Below are 20,500 nucleotides of genomic sequence, written 5' to 3'. Positions count from 1 at the left end.
TTCATCCACTCATTGAGTGGGCCAACGTACAAAACCACTACACCAGGCACTGTGATTTGGAAATAAATATGATAGCCTCCCCATGTTCATGAAGCTCAAAAGCTTGTGACAGACAAGTAAATAAGCAGTGCAATGTGATGACTCTAAATACACCCATACACACACACGTATACTCACGCACAAACACCCCACATACATACAGATATCTTTGGGAGAAAAGAAAAGGAAGCAGCCAACTCTGGCCAGGAAGTTCAGGGAAGATTTCACAGAGGAGGCGATATTCAAACTGAGTCTTGAAAGATAAGATATTATCAGGCCAACAAACAAGGAAATTTCAAAAACAAACAAAAGGCAAGTATGCAAGTATCAAAGTTGATAGAACATCTCAGACACTATAAATAGTTGAACAAGGGTGAATGAATAAAACAGCAGATGAGATGGAAAGAAAGGCTCTTCTTTGTACCTTCCCACCACATCAAACAACCCTGTATTGAATATCTACTTCTTCCATTATAAGTCATAAATCTGCAGTTTTACTTTCTTAAATTCCTATAAAACTTTTTTTTTAGACAGAATTTTACTCTTGTCACCAGCTAAAGTGCAATTGTGCAATCTCGGGTCACTGCAACCTCCGCCTCCTAGGTTCAAGCAATTCTTCTGTCTCAGCCTCCCAAGTAGCTAGGATCACAAGTGCCCAGCACATCTGGCTTAATTTTTTTGGTATTTTTAGTAGAGATGGGGTTTCACCATGTTGGCCAGGCAAGTCTCGAACTACTGACCTCAGGTGATCTACCTGCCTCGGCCTCCCAAAGTGCTGATTACAGGCATGAGCCACCACGCCCAACCAAACTTTTACACCTGATCACATACTATCTTTTATTGTTTATTTTGTCTCATCAACTAATGTCCCAAGAACAAAAATTATGCCTCTTTTTGGTGGGGAGAGGTGCAAGAAATGAGGTCTATGTTATCCAGGCTGTTCTCCTCCAACTCCTGGACTCGAACAGTCCTCTCACTCCGCCTCCCAAAGCGTCGGGATTTCATACATGGGCTACAATGCACAAACCTACTTCTTTTTTATTTTCTACGAATTCTATTTTAGGACCTGTGCACACTGTTAACAGGTGTTATGTTTGTTAAATTTTAAAAAACTATGGCAGTATGCCACAACTGAATAATTGATATAATTTCCTCTTAGTAAAAGAAAGTTAAAATTAATTAAGGTATGATCAATGGTAGAAAAGGGTCAAATATTTTGAATTGAGTCTTAAAGTTCAGATTTTTAAAAATGGATTTTTCTAAAGCATATTAAGAGTCTTCCCTTACACCAGAAGTCAAAATTTTTTCACTAGATTTTGATGAAATACTTTACCTTAGAGTTGTGATATTTAAGACCCATTTACCTTTAAAATAAACTCCATATATGCATTACAAATCTGTCTATAACAAGAATAACTAAACTACTTATACACTGTGAAAATCACCTCCCCAAAAAAGAAACTGTCACTTCATTTAAATGAATGGAAAATGGTACTCCAGTGCAAATACAACATAGTATTTCCAACAACCTATGCTATTATACAATAAAGCAGGCATAAGAAATTGTATTACATAGTTTTATAATGTAAGGAAAGAAAAAGTGACAGGCTGTGAATATTTTCCTTTTTCTTTGTAGCTAAATTCTGATTGAATATCATTTGCATTAAAATAATAGGTAAAATAATTAAACTTCAGGCACAGTACTTTGACAGACATTGTTAGCTCCCTACTTCAAATAGATTCCCCTTTCTCCTTGACTTTGATCAGGGTAGTTTGTGCCCTGACAAAGATAAGAGGCTTCCTATTCTCTTCCTTGTGGCTAGGAGAGCCATGTGAGTCAATTCTGGTCAGTGGGATTTAGTGGAAAGTCTGCTATTGGTTATGGAAACCTTTTATTTTCTTAATAAAGTAAGGGCAGAAGCAGCAGGACAGTCTTTATCCTTTCCCATTTCCGTTGCCTGAAACAAGAATGTAAAGTTTGGAAATACAAGAGCCATCTTACAAACATTAGCAACATTAGGCCTGCTGAGGACAGGGAGCCAAAGAATAGGATGAGCATACATTCTTGTAGCATCACTGGGCCAACAACTGTCTATCTCTGGAATTCTTGTTATGTAACATAAATGGCTAAGCACAGCTGTGTGTGCCTGTAGTCCAAGATGCTCAAGAGGCTGAGACAAGGATCGCTTGAGCCCAGGAGTTTAAGACCAGCCTCAGCAACATGGCAAGACCCCATCTCAAAAAATTAATAATATTAAATAAAATTAAATTTTTTAAAATAAAATAAATGAACTTAAACTTTTTAAATCACTGCAGTAGAGTCTGTTGTATACAGTCAAACGCAATATAGCAATCAACATCTCATAAACTCTATCAGGGCAAGTTCAAATGTATAATACTATTTTATATGCATATGCCCTTCTGGGAGAAAAGAAAAAGGCAATAAAGTATAATTTGAAATTATAAATAGTGTATTTTCTAGAAAAACAATATTGACAGAAAGAATGTTGTAGCACATGGCACCAAGAAACCAAATGGCTCTCTGGCTGGATGTGGTAGCTCATGACTGTAATCCCATCCCAGGCCAAGGATGGGTTGGATGGCTTCAGCCCAGGAGTTCAAGACCAGCCTGGGCAACATGGAAACCCCCTCTCTACCAAAAATACCAAAATTAGCCAGGTGTGGTGTTACATGCCTGTAGTACCAGTTACTTGACAGGATGAGGCATGAGAATCATTTGAACCTGGTAGGTAGAGGTTGCAGTGAGCTGAGATAGCACCACTGCACTCTAGCCTGGGCAAAAGAGAGGGAGGGGCTCTGTCTCCAAAAAAAAAAAAAAAAAAAAGAAAGAAAGAAACCAAATGGCTCTTCAGCATGAAAGCATAAAGTAAATAAATCTAAGAGAAATAAAATAAACAAATCCAGGTACTGCACCTTAAGCTTTGCAGTCTCAGATTCAAAGAATCAGTCTTTCAAGAAAAAGTGTGGTAAATAGCCTTTAATTATTAAATTCTCTTTTCAGACACACACAAACTTAAGCAGATATTATGATCCACAGTGTTATAGTTGAATAAACACTAATGTATATTTCTATATAACCAGTCTACAAACCATTTTACTCTCCAGGCAAATACTGAGGAGCTGAGGGGCACAGCAGTGGGAATACATCACAGTACGATTCTTGTGATTACAGCAGTGAGAGAGAGAGAGAGAGACAAGAGAGGGAGGGAAGGAGAGAGAGTGCACAGGAGAGAGGGACAGAGAAAGAGAGAGCAAGAGCAAGAAAGAGAAAGCAAGACCGTGAGCAAGAACGCACACAGGCATACAGGAACGCAGTAGACCTGTTAAAACTTCTGGTATAAATGTAAATGCTGCCTTTAGCAGCAACTCAGACTGAAGGTAGCCATGGGCACACTAGGACGCATCGTTCTCTTTTCTGTAGTTTTTTTTTTCTTCTGTCATACTGGCTCTGTGCATGCTTGTAGTCACCATAGCTACTGGTATAGCACATTCTAATTTCCACTGCTCTTTTTCCATTTCTCCCTGCTCATCTTGAAGTCAAGCTCTCTATGTTTATTTTTTATGAACTGTTCCACAAACAAGCTCTGTATTTTTCAAAATTCATGGCTTTGCTTCAGGCCTTTCCAAAACAGAATGTTCTTTTACCCCAATCTATTTAATAACATCCTACCTATCCTTTAAGACCTGGCTTAAAAAACTAGCTTCTCCAAGAAGTCTTCCCTAAGTCTTCCAGTTGGAGCTAAACTCTCAGTCTTCTACACTTTCATAGACTTTGTCTATAACCACACTTAACACTTTCCACATTAGACTAGAGAACTTTGGTTACATGGCCACCTCCTTTGTAAATTACAAAGTGCTAAAGAATAAGAATATTGTAATTGGCAAGTCATTTGAACTTGGAGCAAAGTATGCAGTCCCTAACCTCAGTAAGTAACCAATACCATTTTGGTCCTCAGATTTCCTACGCCTACACACTTCACCCCAGTCCATCCAAATATTCCTTGTCAAACTGGGCCTCTCTTCCAAATGCTAAAACTTCCAGTAACTCGGTCGCATATGTTCATTGCCATATTACCTGTGTTTCCTATACCCACTTTTCTCTAAGTCTTTCTTCAACTACTAACTCCCTTCCTCATCTTTATCTGAACTCTCTAGTACACAGTGAATAAACTCTCCTACATCTTCAACAGGATTCTCTCCTTCACCTCTGCCTCAGCTGACCTCCCTCACAGGAATTCACTTCCCTGAAGCCTTTAATAAAAGACTCTTTTCTTTTCCCACATCTAACAAAGTCCAAAGATGAAATAAGCATTTTCCCAGCTGAACTCTCAAGCTTCTACATTAGTATTATTTTTGCATCTTCACATATAAAAGACTTCTTCCTCTAAGGTTCATGGCTTGTCAGTATACAGCCTCATTGTTACTATCACCCACCCACTTTTAATCATTCCTTCTCACTCAGTAAGGGTTTTTTCATCTGGCTTACTTTCTTCTCCAACATTTCTTTCTACTCCAAAGCTGCCATCACTACGGGAATTCTATTATCCATAAACTATCAACAACCTAGCTCAAAATTCCTCAATTCTTACATCCCTTATACACATTCCCACTTCAGCAACATGCATCTTGTCATCACACCTTGGACTTTATCATTTCTGGGAATTACCCTGCCACTATAATCTTAAAATTGAGGAAATTAATCTTTGACCAGATGCTGACCCTTTCTAAATATTTAACTTTCTTAACTTCCCCTACATCTCATCTTCAACCTAATAGAGATACCCAGACACTCAACCCCTCCATTTTTTATTATCCTTCATGATTCATTGCCCTCCCTTGTGTACTTCACTTCCTAACCATGAGTGTCCTTACATCCGTATCCATTAGTCACAACTGCCCTGCTAATCCCTAAATGTAGACCAACATAACCATCTTTCTTGGCTACTAGTAAATCTAATCTTCAAACTGGGGCCACTTAAGACTTAACGATTAGAAACATCACCCAGCCCAACACAGTGCTGAATGATTCTCCCATTTCCCAAGTGACTTTTTTAAACAATAACCATCTTTTCCCCACACACAGCTATCACAACCAATCAATCCAAAGTCCTGTACAGTCTACTTCCTTACCATCCCTTGGGTGTATCTTCTCTCTATCCTAGTTTTTACCGTCCTAACACCGCTTCTCTGGACTACTGCAAATTACTTGTATCTTTTCTCCTACTAGTCCAATATATCATCTCAAACCAAAACCAAAGTGATCTTTCCAAAACCCAAATCTGATCATATCAATCCCTTGCTTAAATCTTCACTGATTCCACACTCAGTTTTCCAAGATCTGGCCCTTGTTCTACATATCCAGCTGCAGTTCTTACTCATCTGGAGCCACTAGGAATGGCTTGCAGATTTCTTAAGTTCTCTAGCCATTTCATGCCTCTGTGCCTTTGATAACCCTATTGTCTCTGCCTCTGATGTCCTTCATCATCTTCCATGCCCTTTGTCCCATCTATCTTGTAGACATAACTACTGCTTCCTTTACTGTATACTGTACATATTTCTATCATAATACCTGTAACATTTTACTGCATTTACTCACCTAAAACCTTTTCTCCCAACATATTTTTGTTATTATTTACTGCTTCAAGATTCTTTCTTTACTACAATCTTCTGTGAGGAAACAACCTTCTCAAAATAAAACATGTAAAACATTGAAAAAAGAATATGTGGGCCGGGTGCAGTGGCTCATGCCTGCAATCTCAGCACTTTGGGAGGTCAAGGCGGATGGATCAGAAGGTCAGGAGACTGAGACCATCCCAATCAACATGGTGAAACCCTGGCACTACCAAAAAAAAAAAAAAAAAATAGCTGGTCACGGTTGTGAGCACTGTAGTCCCAGCTACTTGGGAGGCGGAGGCAGGAGAATCACTTGAACCTGGGAGGTGGAGGTTGCAGTGATGCAAGATCGAGCCACTGCATTCCAGCCTGGTGATAGAGCAAGACTCCATCTCAAAAAAAAAAAAAAAATGTGGCACATATAGCTATTATTATTTATGTCAACTGAGTGTTACTGCACACATATTATCCTCAAGTCACATTAGTTACATAAATAAAATTTTAATGGCAAAAGTTTGAAGGCAAGAACTATAATTTGTGGACTAACATTTATAAAATAAAAAAATTATGTCTCTTGGATGGCATTATGTTAGAAGTATTAGAAAAAGAAATACTGGCCGGGTGTGGTGACTCACCTGTGTAATCCCAGCACTTTGGGAGGCCAAGGGGGGCGAATCACGAGGTCAGGAGTTCAAGACCAGCCTGGCCAATATGGTGAAACCCCGTCTCTACTAAAAATACAAAAAATTAGCTGGGTGTAGTGACCAGTGCCTGTAATCCCAGCTACCCGGGAGGCTGAGGCAGGAGAATCACTTGCATCCGAGAGGCAGAGGTTGCAGTGAGCCAAGAATGCGCCACTGCACTCCAGCCCGGGCAACAGAGCAAGAGTCCATCTCAAAAAAAAAAAAAAAAGAAAAAATTCCCACTATGGAAGCATGTGTCTTGGCACTGCAAATGCAGTTTAAAAGTGAAACTACCATAGAAGATTAAAGTTATCAAAAGAGTTCTTGAAATTTTGAGGAAAAAGAACTCCAATTTGAAATTGATTGCTTAAAATTACTTTTCTTCTATATAAAGAAAGCTCTTAAGTTCTAAAAAGGACTAAAAAGAAGATATTACCAATGGAAGAGTGTACATGATTATATCATCAATAACTTTTCTCTGAGAAAGTAAGAATAGAAATTGAATGTTCCTTTTGCCTGTTACTGTTTTCTACATTACATTTCCCAAAACTGTTTACTCCCACTGACAGACACTCCAATTACATAAGATAATTTCCATCAAGAAACCATTTTCATGTTGTTTTCTTCCTCCTTTCCTTTCTTTGAAACCTGAATATCACTCTGCTTTCCCAGTTTGATGTCTAATTCTTCTCTCTCTAGCTCAACAAGACTTGACTAAGTGTATGGCCAAAATCAGCTCTTACCTGGATTTGCTCATGAATTTCAGTCTCAGGTCTAATAAATTATATTAAAATATACAAGAATAACTTTTTTCAAGCATACCAACAATGCTTTAGCACTTGTATTGATTATGATGAAGATACTTGTATTGGCACCCAGTTGCTTCTGAATCAAATGAAATCTGATAATCACAGCTTTCAGAGTGACAAGGATCTCTACTAATGATCACCCATTCCTAATTCTAGCTTACATTTTACTCCAACTAGGTAAACCTGTCCCTTACTACTGGCCCTGAGAATCAAACCCCTTATTTTCTACTTTGAAAGTCATTTAATTTACTCTCCATAACACTCTTCCCTTCAGACCAACTGTGGTTTTGCCACCTAAAACATCTATTAAGGTTTCTTTTTCCACAAGAAACCAGTCTCAAGTTAGTTACTAATTCCTTCTAATGAATTTAGTCATTTCAAGAACCTATGCATTTGTATTCAGTCAGTGATGTTTACATTGATTCACTATGTTTATATTGATTTATTATATGGCAGTGTATATATTCCTTGAAAAAAAATTTAACAATTACTACTCCTTTCTATATACAAAACACTGGGTTATGAAATAATCTCTGCACTTGAAATCTCTCCCCAATAAGAGACATTATACCACACAAACATATCAATAATACCACAAAAGGTACAAACAAGGGCCAGTAGGAGGGAAAAAAAACAAAGGAAATGGTTAATAATTACAACTAGAGGAAGCCAAGAAATGTATAAAGCTGAACCATTTGAAATTGCTATTTTTATGGGTCAGATGGCCAAATATCAACTGTTTCAGATGGTTGCACGTGCTAATGAAGGAAACAGAAAAAATTGAGGTTGGGCCTTTAATTAATGAATGAATCAGATCAAGGCTTTGGAAATCACACAAACGCAAAGGAAAAAAAAGCAAAAATAAAGGCTTGAGAAACTACAAGGCATATTTTGTAAATAAGTAGTTTCTGCAAACTAAACAGATAAAAGGCTACAATTTGATGAATTCTAAATGCCAGGCTTAAAAGCCTGGCTAATAAAAGGCAAGGAGCATACAATGAGACACTACTTCACACACACTATACTGTCTATAATAAACTTTTTTTACAAACAGACAAGAGCAGGTGGTGGCAAAGATGTGGAAAAATTGGAACACTCATGGGCTGCTTGTGGGAATGTAAAATGGTATAGCCACTTTGGAAAACAGTCTGGTAGTTCCTTAAAAGGTGAAACACAGAATTACCCTATGACCTGGCAATTTCACTCCTAAAAATAAACCCAAGAGAAATGAAAATATTTTTCCACACACAAACACACTTGATTATTTACCAGAGAAAAACAAAATATATATAAAACACATGAATGTACATGAATATGTACATGAATGTTTACAGCAGCATTATTCACAATAGCCAAAAAGTGGAAACAACCCATGTTATTCCCCTACTTAAAATTCTTCAATGTTTCCCTACTGCTTCCAAGATAAAGATCAATACCTTACCTACCACAGCCTCGAGTTGCTACATACTAATCCTTGCCGCCTTCTCCAGTTCCTCTTGTGTATCTCTCTCTCCCCTTGCTCTGCCCAGTTCAACCACACTAGCCTTCTCTGAGATTCTAAAATTAGCTGGCCCTGTGCAGGGAGCATGGTTCTCCCAAACTCTACGCAACTGAAATATCACCTCCTTGGGAAAATCCAATCAGATGTTCCAAACAAAACCAATGTCCCCATAGCCACTCTTGTAGCAACCTGTGCTTTTCATTCTTTCTACTTAGCACCAGTCTCTTCTTTACATATCTTTGCAAATGTTTGATTAATGGTTTTTTTTTGTTTGTTTGTTTTTGTTTTTGTTTTTTGAGGCAGGGTCTTGCTCTGTCACCCAGGCTGGAGTGCAATGGTGCAATCATAGCTCAGTGCAGCCTCAAACTCTTGGGCTCAAGTGATCTTCCCCACTCAGCCTCCCAAGAAGCTGGAATTATAGATGCAAGACACCATGCCTATCTTATTAACAACCATGCTTCCTAATGATTTTGCTCAACATTCTATTCCTAGGACCTGGCATAGCACCTGGTGTAAAGTAGACACTCAGGAAATATTTGTTAAGAAATGAAAGACTGCATGAGAATAATAAGAAGATTGAATTACTCTAATCAAATTCACTGGAGGCCACCACTAGAGCATACAAGACAAAACAAAAAAAGAAATCTGTTAAAGAAGGGAGAGGGGTGAAACATGGGTAGGGGAAAATGGAAAGTCTAGTTTTCCTTCTGGAGTTGTTATTGTGTACATATTATTCTGTATACCATATATCATGTCCCATTCCAATCAAAAGGTTTCCTAGAATATTGAGACAAGCATTTATTTTACGAGGTCGGCTTAAAAGAATGACAATCTTTAAAAAAAAAAAAAAACTGGTGGGAATTGGTTTTTGACTATGTTATTTCCACTGGGGTGGTTAAATAAGTAGTTGGGAATTGAGAAACCAGGATTAATCCTAACTAGCTAACAGCGGTATCCTTGGCCCATTACACTGTCACTCTGTGAAAAGTGCCAATTAGACTGCTAGTGGTTCTTAACTTTTTTGGTAGTCATAGACCTCTTTGAAAATCTCATGAAGCTATTTTCTGAATTGCTGATAATGTTGGGGACTTAAAGGTTAAGAATCTTGGCCTGGATGATCCCTTTTAGTTCTAAGGTGGTCCAGAGCTTCTGAAATGAGTCTTCTATCTTTTGTAACATCCATACAATATGCAGACAAATGCTAAAAAAAAAATTAAATAAACTTTTTATATACACACAGGCACACATGCATGTGTGCTAAAATAGCTTCATATTTGAACATTTTTAACATTTTAAGTATGTAATCACAGTCTTAAAGACACAAAGACTAGAATTCAAATTGTGTTTCTTACAATAAAGTCTTTAAGAGAATATTTATGTATAATAGAGTCAAAGGGAAACTAAATCCAACAACTACATATATTTCAGGAGCTCTGGACTATCACTGTGTAAATTCAACACCCTTACTTACAATAGAAATGACATCTATCAACAAATGTTAGCCACAATTCCTTTAAATATTTTCATAGTTTATATTATGTGACTTTACGAGAAACTATACCTATTTAGCTAAGTAGTGATTCTATTTCAAAGGTCTCACATTTCAAAATATATCCACAATAATTCTGGGGAGAGAGATACCCTAACAACACATAGACAGTTGGCTCAATAACTCTTCTAAATAAATAATTTAATCAGACTAAACTGGACCAGACTAACATAAACTCAATTGGCTCCAGGATATCACCCTTGCTGGTGCTCAACAAGGTTATGTTTACAAGTCTTCTTATTCTGTGATTCACACTATTACTCTAACCTTGTGACCACGGCACACTGGAGCTGGCTATTTGCTTCAGTGGCCTGCCTGACTCACCTGGAGTACTTTTCTTCCAACTTGAAAAAATGGAAACACTTGACTTGGAATAATCTTGGTACTTGCATTTCTGACAGCAAACTCATTTTTCTTTCAAATATCACATTTGGTTTTACTTGACAAGTCTCTTCTCAAATCTCTAGGCTACATTTCATTCTTAGTAAGCCATCTTCCACATTTCGGCAAAGTGTCTATCATCATTGCTTCCATTTCTCAATGCCCACTCACTGCTTAATCTCTTGGAATCTAGCTTCTGCCACCATCAAGTGATGCTCTGAAATTGTTCTTTCTATAATTATTAATAGACTGATTGGTTTTTAAAAAAAAATGTTTTTTTTCTTAGTTCTGATTCTATAAATGCTCATCTCCCCTCAGCAGCATATTATTTTGGTTACCCCATTTCTCAGTTTAACCAATGCCTTTTTTAGTGCCTACAATATGCAAGATACTACTCATCTAGGAACCCTTAGAGATACAGAGATAAATATGACCCTTGGGCATTGTTTATATTATGTGATTTTACCGGAAACTATATCTATTTAGCTAAGTATTGATTCTAATTTAAATATCTTACATTTCAAAATATATCCACAATAATATCGAGGAGAGAGACCACCTAACAATACTGCATATGAAAAGTTCATATGAAGTTTTAATTAAGAGGCTCAAGAAAGGTTTTTATGAAAGAGGTAGTATCTGATGTTAGCCAGAAAATAAAAGAGGGTCAACACCTCTCAACAATTTCACTAACCAAAGGAACGGCATGAAAAAGGACAAAGTAGGAAATTCAAGGCATGTTAAAGTTACTGGAGGAGTCAGATCACTTTTGTTGGAGTACAGAGTACTTACAAGGCACAATTAGAAATAAGCCTGAAAAGGTAGGTTTGGATTACAGTGTAGAAAGTGCTGAATAATAAGCTGATATTTCTGTAAGCATTGAGAGACCTCTGAAAATTCCTGATTCTAGAAGGACTTTTAACAACAAGTTAAATAATGGATTACAAGAGAAGGAAAATCTGTTAAAAGACTATTAGGAGATCTTCTCAAGTCAGAGGTACTGAGAGCCTAAACTAGCAGTAAAAATAAAATAGGAGTGGACATATGGGACACTTTGGAAACAGAATCAATAGAATTTAGCAGCTGACTTGACATGAAAAATAAGGGAGACGAAAGGATCAAAATATGATCCCCAGTCTTGCTGACTGAGAAATCATTATGCCAAATTAGACGGTAAAGAAAAAAATAGGTCATTTCAGGAGCTGCTGATTTCTGTCTTGAAATTTTTTTTGAGACTGAGGTGGTACAAGGCCAAAGTATTTTAGATTTTACTTGATCATGTATTTGTTCATTCATTCATTTAGGCAATGTTAATTTACTGCTTATCAGTGTTATATGAGTGCTCTACAAAGATATATATGTAAGGCCGGGCGCAATGACTTTCGCCTGTAATCCCAGCACTTTGGAAGGCCGAGGGTGGCGAATCATCTGAAGTCAGGAGTTCCGAGTCCAGCCTGACCAACATGGAGAAACCCCGTCTCTACTAAAAATACAAAAAATTCGCTGGGTGTAGTGGTGCCTGCCTGTAATCCCAGCTACTTGGGAGGCTGAGGCAGGAGAATCTCTTGAACCCAGGAGGCGGAGGTTGCGCTGAGCTGAGATCGCACCACTGCACTCCAGCCTGGGCAACTCCATCTCAAAAAAAAAAAAAAAAAAAAAAAAAAAAAGGTATGTATGTAATACAACAATGCTATATGTGCTCCCAAATTATAGCCTCATGGGAGAAGCAGAATCCTTTTTAACTGTCTATGAATCTGATTGTGATGCATGCTGTAAGAGTGGTTTTTAAAAAATGCAGGAGCATAGAGGAGAAAAGTAATAAATATGATAACTGGGAAAAGCTATACAAGCTTGAAAGATGTCATATTTGCTGGCCAGTGACCTGTTAGTAGGATTTGATGGTGAAGCAGAAGAGTAAAAACATTCCTGACAGGGAACACCTTAAATAAATCATTTGGGGAAACCTATGTGACTACGCTTTGTGGAGGCAAGAAAGGTTCAAGTTATGTTCTGTGAATAAACCTAGACACCATGCTAAAAGTTCATATTATCTTCTGAGGACAATGGGAAGCCATCAAACATTTCTGAGCAGAAGTGTCAAATAGTTCTATAGGCAGAAACATTTTGCTCAGGTTATGCAGCATCGACTGGGAGAAAAATTCTAGAGGAACTTGGGTCAGTTAATAAGTTACTGTAATAGACAACAGAGGCCACATAACGACGAAGATAGAAAATATAGAAGAGTGAGCAGGTTTGACTAGGATGTGGTATGTGGAAATACTGCAAAATATTTTGACATCATTGAACTTGAGGTTCTTGCAAAATATCAAAGTAGATATATTCATTAAGCAAGCAGAAATACAGCTTCAACATTCGATGGAGAGGTTACAGCTAGGTGACAGCTGAATCAAATCCATAAAATTGAATTATGTAGCCCAGAGACAGGATATAAAACAAGATTTAAGATTTAGCAAATGGAACTATTCAAAATAAGTAGTTAAAACTACCTAATACTACAAAGCAGTCAAGGAAAATAAGAGAAAATTCCATTGGACTAATTAATAAAATGTTAAACAAATTACAATGTCAACACAGTCTCTATAATGTTTTAGAAATACTTATTTGATGATTGAAAAAGTTAAGGTATGGAGGCATGGACCGCCTCAACTTCTTGCCCCTTCTTCAATACACTTAACTCTATCCAAACGCACCCCTCCTTCCTATTATAGATAACATTTCCCTGTTCAGGTTCAAAGCCAGTCCTTTCTCTCATGTACATCATTCTGCCCCATCCACTCTACTTTGGAAGAGGGGCGCGTGTGTGTGTGAGCGCGCGCGCGCATGCACACTCACATGCATAAACTTTATACAATACCGGACATTTAGTAGAAACTCAATAGTGATTACCTGAATCTATGTGAGAATTATTAATAACACTCAAATTGAACTCTACCCTCAACTACTCTATTGACTGTTTTCTAGATGTCATTAATGACCTCAGGAACAAATCCAAGGGCCTTGTTTCTCTCAGTTCTCACCTTCCTTAACCTCTGTGCATTACTTGATACTATCATCACTACCTCCCTCTTGAAATTCTTTGCTCTCTAAGCTTCCCTTGTCATTAAGATGTACTAGCTTTGCTTTGACTCTCTTCTTTTCTAGGTTTTTTTCTTCTAGTCCTTCCCTAAATATACATGCTCTTGAAAGCTCTGACCTTGCCCCTGTTCTCTCTTTTTAATTTCTCTCTGAAATATCATGAATTCCCCAAGCTTCAGTTATCACATCTCTGCAAATGATTTTCAAGCTTCTATCTTTAATCTTCTCACTCCCACATTCACAAATATCCACTACTAGTCAAAGCATTCAACTAACTGGTCCCACACTCTCTTTCCAGCCTTATTTCTCACTCTGATTCTGCTTGGCTACTGCTCACATCTTTCAATGACACTAAGCTGTACAATACCTAGGATTATACCAAACATTTTTAAAAACTGTCCCTTTCACATGCAAGTGTAGCATTAGTAGCCAGCTATCCTGACATCCAATCAAGAAATTATAGAATATTAAAAATGTAAGGGACCTCTGAGATCATGCTAGTGAAACTCCATCCCTCCCCTATTTACAAATAAAGTATAGCCCAGAGAAGTGAAGTAAATGGTTTGGAATATAGTATCAAATTACTGGCACAGCCAGAGAGAGAGAGAGAGAGAGAGACAGACAGACAGATAAGCAGATACAGATTTGGATCTCCTTTTGACTAACTCATATTGCTTCTAATATGGAGTATAGAACTAAAAGGAGAAATGCCCTCAAAGTGCTTATCATCTAACTGAGGAGACAGAACACAAACATACACCCCAATATTTATTTTTATTATATAAACTCACTGCATGAAGATGAAGTTCAGTTGAGACCAATAAGAGAATGCTCCTTGGAGCAGATAAAGCTTAACTGCATTTGGAAACAGATTAAGAATGAACTACCAGACAGTAACTATCTTTAAGTCTATTTCCCATAAATATTTTTATAGTTTTTAAACAACAGGAAACAAGGAATGCAATCCACATGAGAAAGCTGGATTAGTAATTTAATCCCCCATTTAGAATTCACTATCCATGTGAACTGTAGTACTAAGATCTGATAGTAAATGAAGATAAGGGTTCATGACAATATGATATTATCTCGTAGAATTTTACTGTTCCTTGACTCCTCATCCACTGTTTAAGACTGCTTCATTGTCTTTTACCCCACTACTTAGCAGCTATAAGACCAAGGGCAGGGTGTTCTACATCTCTGAATCTCAGTTTCTTTATATGTAAAATGGTAATGAAATAAATACTTTATATAATTGGTTATTTATTTAGCTCCTTGTGCTCCAGACAGGCCAACTCATTTCCCTATCCCCTAGCCTCCATCAGCAGGAGTTTAAAAAGGGCATTGGAAATCCATGTGCTCTGAGGAAGTAAGACCATCCTTCCATATTTCTGTTAGCCTCTCCAATACCATTGGCAATAGTGAAGTGGAGTCCCCAGATTGTGAGAGTCCCTTGTACAATATTACCCTTCCCTCCCTTCAACATCATTTGTGTTTTAACATGGACAGTCTTACCACAGTCGATGTTTAAAACTGTAAGGGCTAACATCATTATACCCTTTATCTCTATTTTCAACAGTTCTCACAAGTAGTCAGAACTACCAGATTCTAATCCCCCTTCTGCCTCTACCTCCCATTCACTCCCTATTCCTTTGTTTCTGGACTGTAAGATTAATCATCAGCAAAATGGCCTTTAGCTCTTCTGAAATGGTCTTTTTACCTTTTATGCTTACTAAAAGCTAGTTTTTTACCTCAGGACACTTCCCCAACAGCCTTCTCAAACAGAAAAATAAGCCTTTTTATTTTCTCTCCTATACTCCTCTCCCACCACTAGGCCTGGAAACTGGGCCTCGTCCCTCACTGCCACTTTCAGATTCTTCCACCTCTGTCTCTCAAAACCCCAAGTATTCAACCTCATGCCATCAGCCTACCGCATGTACCACCCTCTTTGCTGAGGTCATTTATCTGTCTCTAAGTCACTCTCACTCCTTAAGGCTTTAGCTTCAGGCGCACCATCTTTCTTTCTAGCACTACCAACTGCTGTAATTCTTACTGATTCCAATTTCACATAAATGAGCATTTAAACACCTTGGCTATTCAGTTCCTTGAACTCTTCTTCTGCAATGATCTTGTCTTCCATTCTACCTCAGTCATTCACCTCAATGATCATACCCTCAGGACTGGAATTATCAATTAACTGCAATCATTCCCTAATTTAAATTTCAAACACTCTACTGTCAGATTACCAGCTCATTTTCTCTAGTACCCCACCAACACCTAAAATTGTTGAATTTCCTCAAAACCTCCAGTGTTCCTACTACCCTCCATTGTAACTATTTCATGTCCTCACTTCTTGCTTTTCCCGCTTTTAAAATTTCATGGCTGTTACTACAATCATTCCCTTGCTATTGCTTACTTCATAGTTCTTAAATGGCAACACGGAAACTGGTTAAAGCCAACTTTCTGGCTATTCCAGACCTGTATCCGTACAGTTGAATGAGTCTAGAGAAAAACACACCACCACAGAGCATGAATTCATGGCCACTTACCTCAACTAGACCCTTAATACTGCCTGGATATCACACATTTCTCCAGTTCATTCACTCTCTCATTAACTAGATAACTATTTCATATATTCTTTGCTTTCTTCACCCTCTATCACCCTCTCCACCCTGAATTTCCTAGATGATCTGACTTCCTGTTTCACTCAAAAATACAGAAGCAAATACAGAAAATTTTGCACTAGCTCTCCAAATACAACATGTGTGCATCTGTGTACACATATTCTGCCTTGCTTTCTCTTACTATGGAGAAGTCATCCATACTGCCATCTAAAAACCCCTCATTAAATTCTATCTCCTCATGTTTACACAAGAAAATCTCTCCAGCAATTCTTCCCTCCAGTTACTGCAAAATAAAGTTTTCCCTTTCTACTCAACCTTTCTAATCAGCATAGAAACAAATTATTTCTCTCACCTTAATCCCTTCAGATAGTGCTTCATTTCTCTGAGCCTCTTTATAGCAAAACTCACTGAAAGAGATGTCTATATCTGGGCGTGGTCGCTCACGCCTGTAATCCCAGCACTTTAGGAGGCCAAGAGGGGCAGATCACGAGGTCAGGAAATCAAGACCAGCCTGGCCAACATGGTGAAACCTCGTCTCTACTAAAAATAAAAAAATTAGCCGGGTATGGCGGTGTGCTTCTATCATCCCAGCTACTTGGGAGGCTGAGGCAGAAGAATTGCTTGAACCTGGGAGGTGGAGGTTGCAGTAAGCTGTGATAGCGCCATTGCACTCCAGCCTGAGCAACAGACCAAGACTCCATCTCAAAAAAAAAGAAATGATTATATTTCAGAGATGTTTGAACCAGAGCAACTCTATCTTGAATAGCGGTAAGTAAAATAAGGCTGAGATCTGCTGGGCTGCATTCCCAGGAGGTTAAAGCATTCTGAGTCACAGGATGAGAGAGGAGGTCAGCACAAGACACAGGTCTTAAAAACCTTGCAGATAAAACAGCTTGCAGTAAAGAAGCTTGCCAAATCCCACCAAAACCAAGATAAGACATGACCTTTGCTTGTCCTTACTGCTACACTCCCACAGTTACAAATGCCAGGACAATCATGAATAACCCACCTCTTGTTTAGTATATAATCAAGAAATAACCATAAAAATAGGCAACTAGCAGCCCCTTGGGGCTGCTCTACCTATGGAGTAACTAGCTGTTCTTTATTCCTTTACTTTCTTAATAAACTTGCTTTCAGTTAACAGACTTGCCCCAAATTCTTTCTTGAGCAAGATCTAAGAACACTCTCTTTGGGTCTGGATCAGGACCCCTTTTTGGTAACATATATGCAGTGCTTCCAATTCCTCACTTCTCATTTTCTCCTAAATCCACTTCAGTCAGGCCTTTGCCACCATCACACCAACAAAAATGCTACTGTCAAGGTTATCAATAATCTCCACTTTGCTAAGCCTGTTAATACTTCCTCCTCGTCTATCAGCAGCATTTAGCATAGTTGATCATACCTTCCTCTTTGAAACACTTTCTACACTTGACTTCCAGAACACTATGCTCTTATGGTTTTTCTCCTATTCCCTAGCCAATTCTCTCAGGTCTCCTGTAATGATTCCTTCTCACCTCTTTAACCTGGTAACACTAGAGAGTCCCTAAACTCTCTCAGTCCATGAACTTATCTTCCCTATGTACTCCTCCTCTTCTTAATAATCTCATCCAGCCTCACAGTTCTCTGATGTGAAAATGCTGTTTAACTGTAATATTCTTACACACACACACACACACACACACACTCACACACACACCACAACACATACCATTGCTTAAAAACAAAAATACAGGTTGAGTAAAGGGGACCAGCATCCTGTAATTGACAATAGTGCTAAAATGAAATAAATGAAGTTACTGTTAAAATGCATAAGATGCAAATTTGGAGCAAAAAACAAATATGTATGGGGCTAAGAAACAACAGTAATTTTTGCAGGAAAACTTTCCAGATTGTTCCAACTCCTTCTGGATATACACCTCCCTCAGCACATTCATCTTCAATTCATAGCTATTTAAAACTGGTTCTTTGCTAATGTTTTCAAGCAAATTTATGTTTTCTAGTTTGGTAAAATATACAGACTCAATAAATACCTGTTTACCCAGAAATCTTTCTAAAGTAAAATCAGAGCTCTTTTAGAGATTAGCATTTACAACATATCCACTATATTAAAAACAACAACAATAAAAATAGTAGGCCAGATCTATTCCTACTAAAGTAAGGGGATAATAGATAGGCTTAAAGTAAAGGGATAGAGAAAAACCTACCAAGCAAATGGAAAATTAAAAAATTAAAAACTATGGCTTGCTATTCTAATTTCAGACAAAACAGACTTGGCCAGGCACAGTGGTTCCACCTGTAATATCAGCACTTTGAGAGGCTGAGGCAGGTGGATCACTTGAAGCCAGGAGTTTGACACCGGCCTGGCCAACATGGTGAAACCCTGTCTCCACTAAAAATACAAAAGTCAGCCAGGTGTGGTGGTGCACGCTTGTAATCTTAGTATTCAGGAGGCTGAGGCACAAGAAGTGCTTGAACCCAAGAGGCGGAGGAGAAGGCTACAGTGAGCTGAGATGGTGCCACTGCACTCCAGCCTAGGCAACAGAGGGAGACTCAAAAACTAACAAACAAACCAGACTTTAAACCAACAATGATCAAAAGAGACAAAGAAGGGCACTATATTATGGTGAAGGGTTCAAATCAACAAAAAGACTTAACTATTCTAAATATATATGCACCCAACACAGGAGCTCATCTAGGTTCATAAAACAAGTTCTTAGAGACCTACAAAGAGACTTAGATAACCACGCAGTAATAGTGAGAGACTTCAACACCTCACTGGCAATATTAGATCACGAGGCAAGAAACTGACAAAGGTATTCAAGACCTTAACTCAACACTTGATCAAATGAGCCTAACAAACATCTACAGAACTCTCCACCCACAAACTTTCTTCTCATATGCACATGGCACATACACAATCAGCCATAAAACAATATTCAACAAATTCAAAGAAACCAAATTCATACCAACGATACTCACAGTGCAATAAAAATAGAAATCAACAGTAAGACAATCACTCAAAACCATACAATTACATGGTAATTTAACAACCTGCTCCTGAATAAACAATGAAATTGAAAAAGAAATCAAGAAATTCTTTAAAGCTAATGAGAACAAAGATACAACATACTAGAATTTCTGAGACAGCTAAAGCAGTGTTAAGAGTTTTTATAGCACTAAACCACCACATTGAAAAATGAGAAAGAACTCAAATTGACCACCTAACATCACACCCAGAGGAACTAGACAACCAAGAGCAAACCAACCCAAGAGCTAGCAGAATAACCAAAATCAGAGCTGAACTGAATGAAACTCAGACACACGAAAAACATACAAAAGATCAATGAAAGCAGAAGTTGGTTCTTTGAAAGAATGATTAATATAGATAGACTAATACAAACAGAGAAGCTTCAAATAAACACAATCAGAAATGACAAAGGGGACATTACCACCAACCCCAAAGAAATAAAAAAAACCCTCAATGACTACTATGAATACCTCCTCTTAGAGACAAACTAAAATTCCTGGAAACATACAACCTCCCAAGACTGAACCAGAGACTGAAAACCTGAAGAGACTAATTCCAAGTTCCAAAACTGAATCAGTAATAAAAAGCCTACCAACAAGAAAAAGCCCAGGACCACATGGATTCACAGGCAACAGACAAATTCTACTAGATGCATAAAAAAGAGCTGGTACCATTCCTATGAAAAATAGAACCCCCCCCCACCAGAAAAAGAGGAAGAAGGACTCCCTAACTCACTTTGAGGCCAGCATCACTGTGATACAAAAACCTGGCAGTAAGACAACAGAAAAAGAAAATTTCAGACAAATATCCCTGATGAACATAGCTGCAAAAGTCTTCAACAAAATATTAGCAAATCGAATCAAGCAGTCCAACAAAAACCTAATCCACGACGATCAAGTAGGCTTTCTCCCTGTGATGCAAGGCTGGTGCACAAATCAGTTAATTGTGCTTCATTACATAAACGGAACAGAAAATAAAAACTATATGATCATCTCAATAGATACAAAAAGGCTTTCAATAAAATTCAACATCCCTTCATGTTAAAAACCCTCAACAAACTAAGGATTGAAGGAACATACCTCAAAATAATAAGAACTATAGCCAATATCAAACTGAATGTGTAAAAGCTAGAAATATTCCCCTTAAGAAACAGAAAAAG

The 20,500-nt window shown here is 37.9% G+C and overlaps 1 protein-coding gene across 5 annotated transcripts in view; it reads right to left on the bottom strand.

Annotated features, from left to right (window-relative positions):
• The window catches only part of MTMR2 (myotubularin related protein 2), a 90,045-nt gene that overhangs the window by 49,516 nt on the left and 20,029 nt on the right, over positions 1-20,500 (bottom strand). The window lies entirely within an intron of this gene.

Source organism: Sapajus apella, unplaced genomic scaffold (assembly GCF_009761245.1).
Source record: "Sapajus apella isolate SASKATOON/1434 unplaced genomic scaffold, GSC_monkey_1.0 scaffold34, whole genome shotgun sequence".
Taxonomy (NCBI): domain Eukaryota; kingdom Metazoa; phylum Chordata; class Mammalia; order Primates; family Cebidae; genus Sapajus; species Sapajus apella.
Note: the sequence above shows the minus strand (reverse complement) of the source record. Positions and strands in the feature narration are given on the sequence as shown.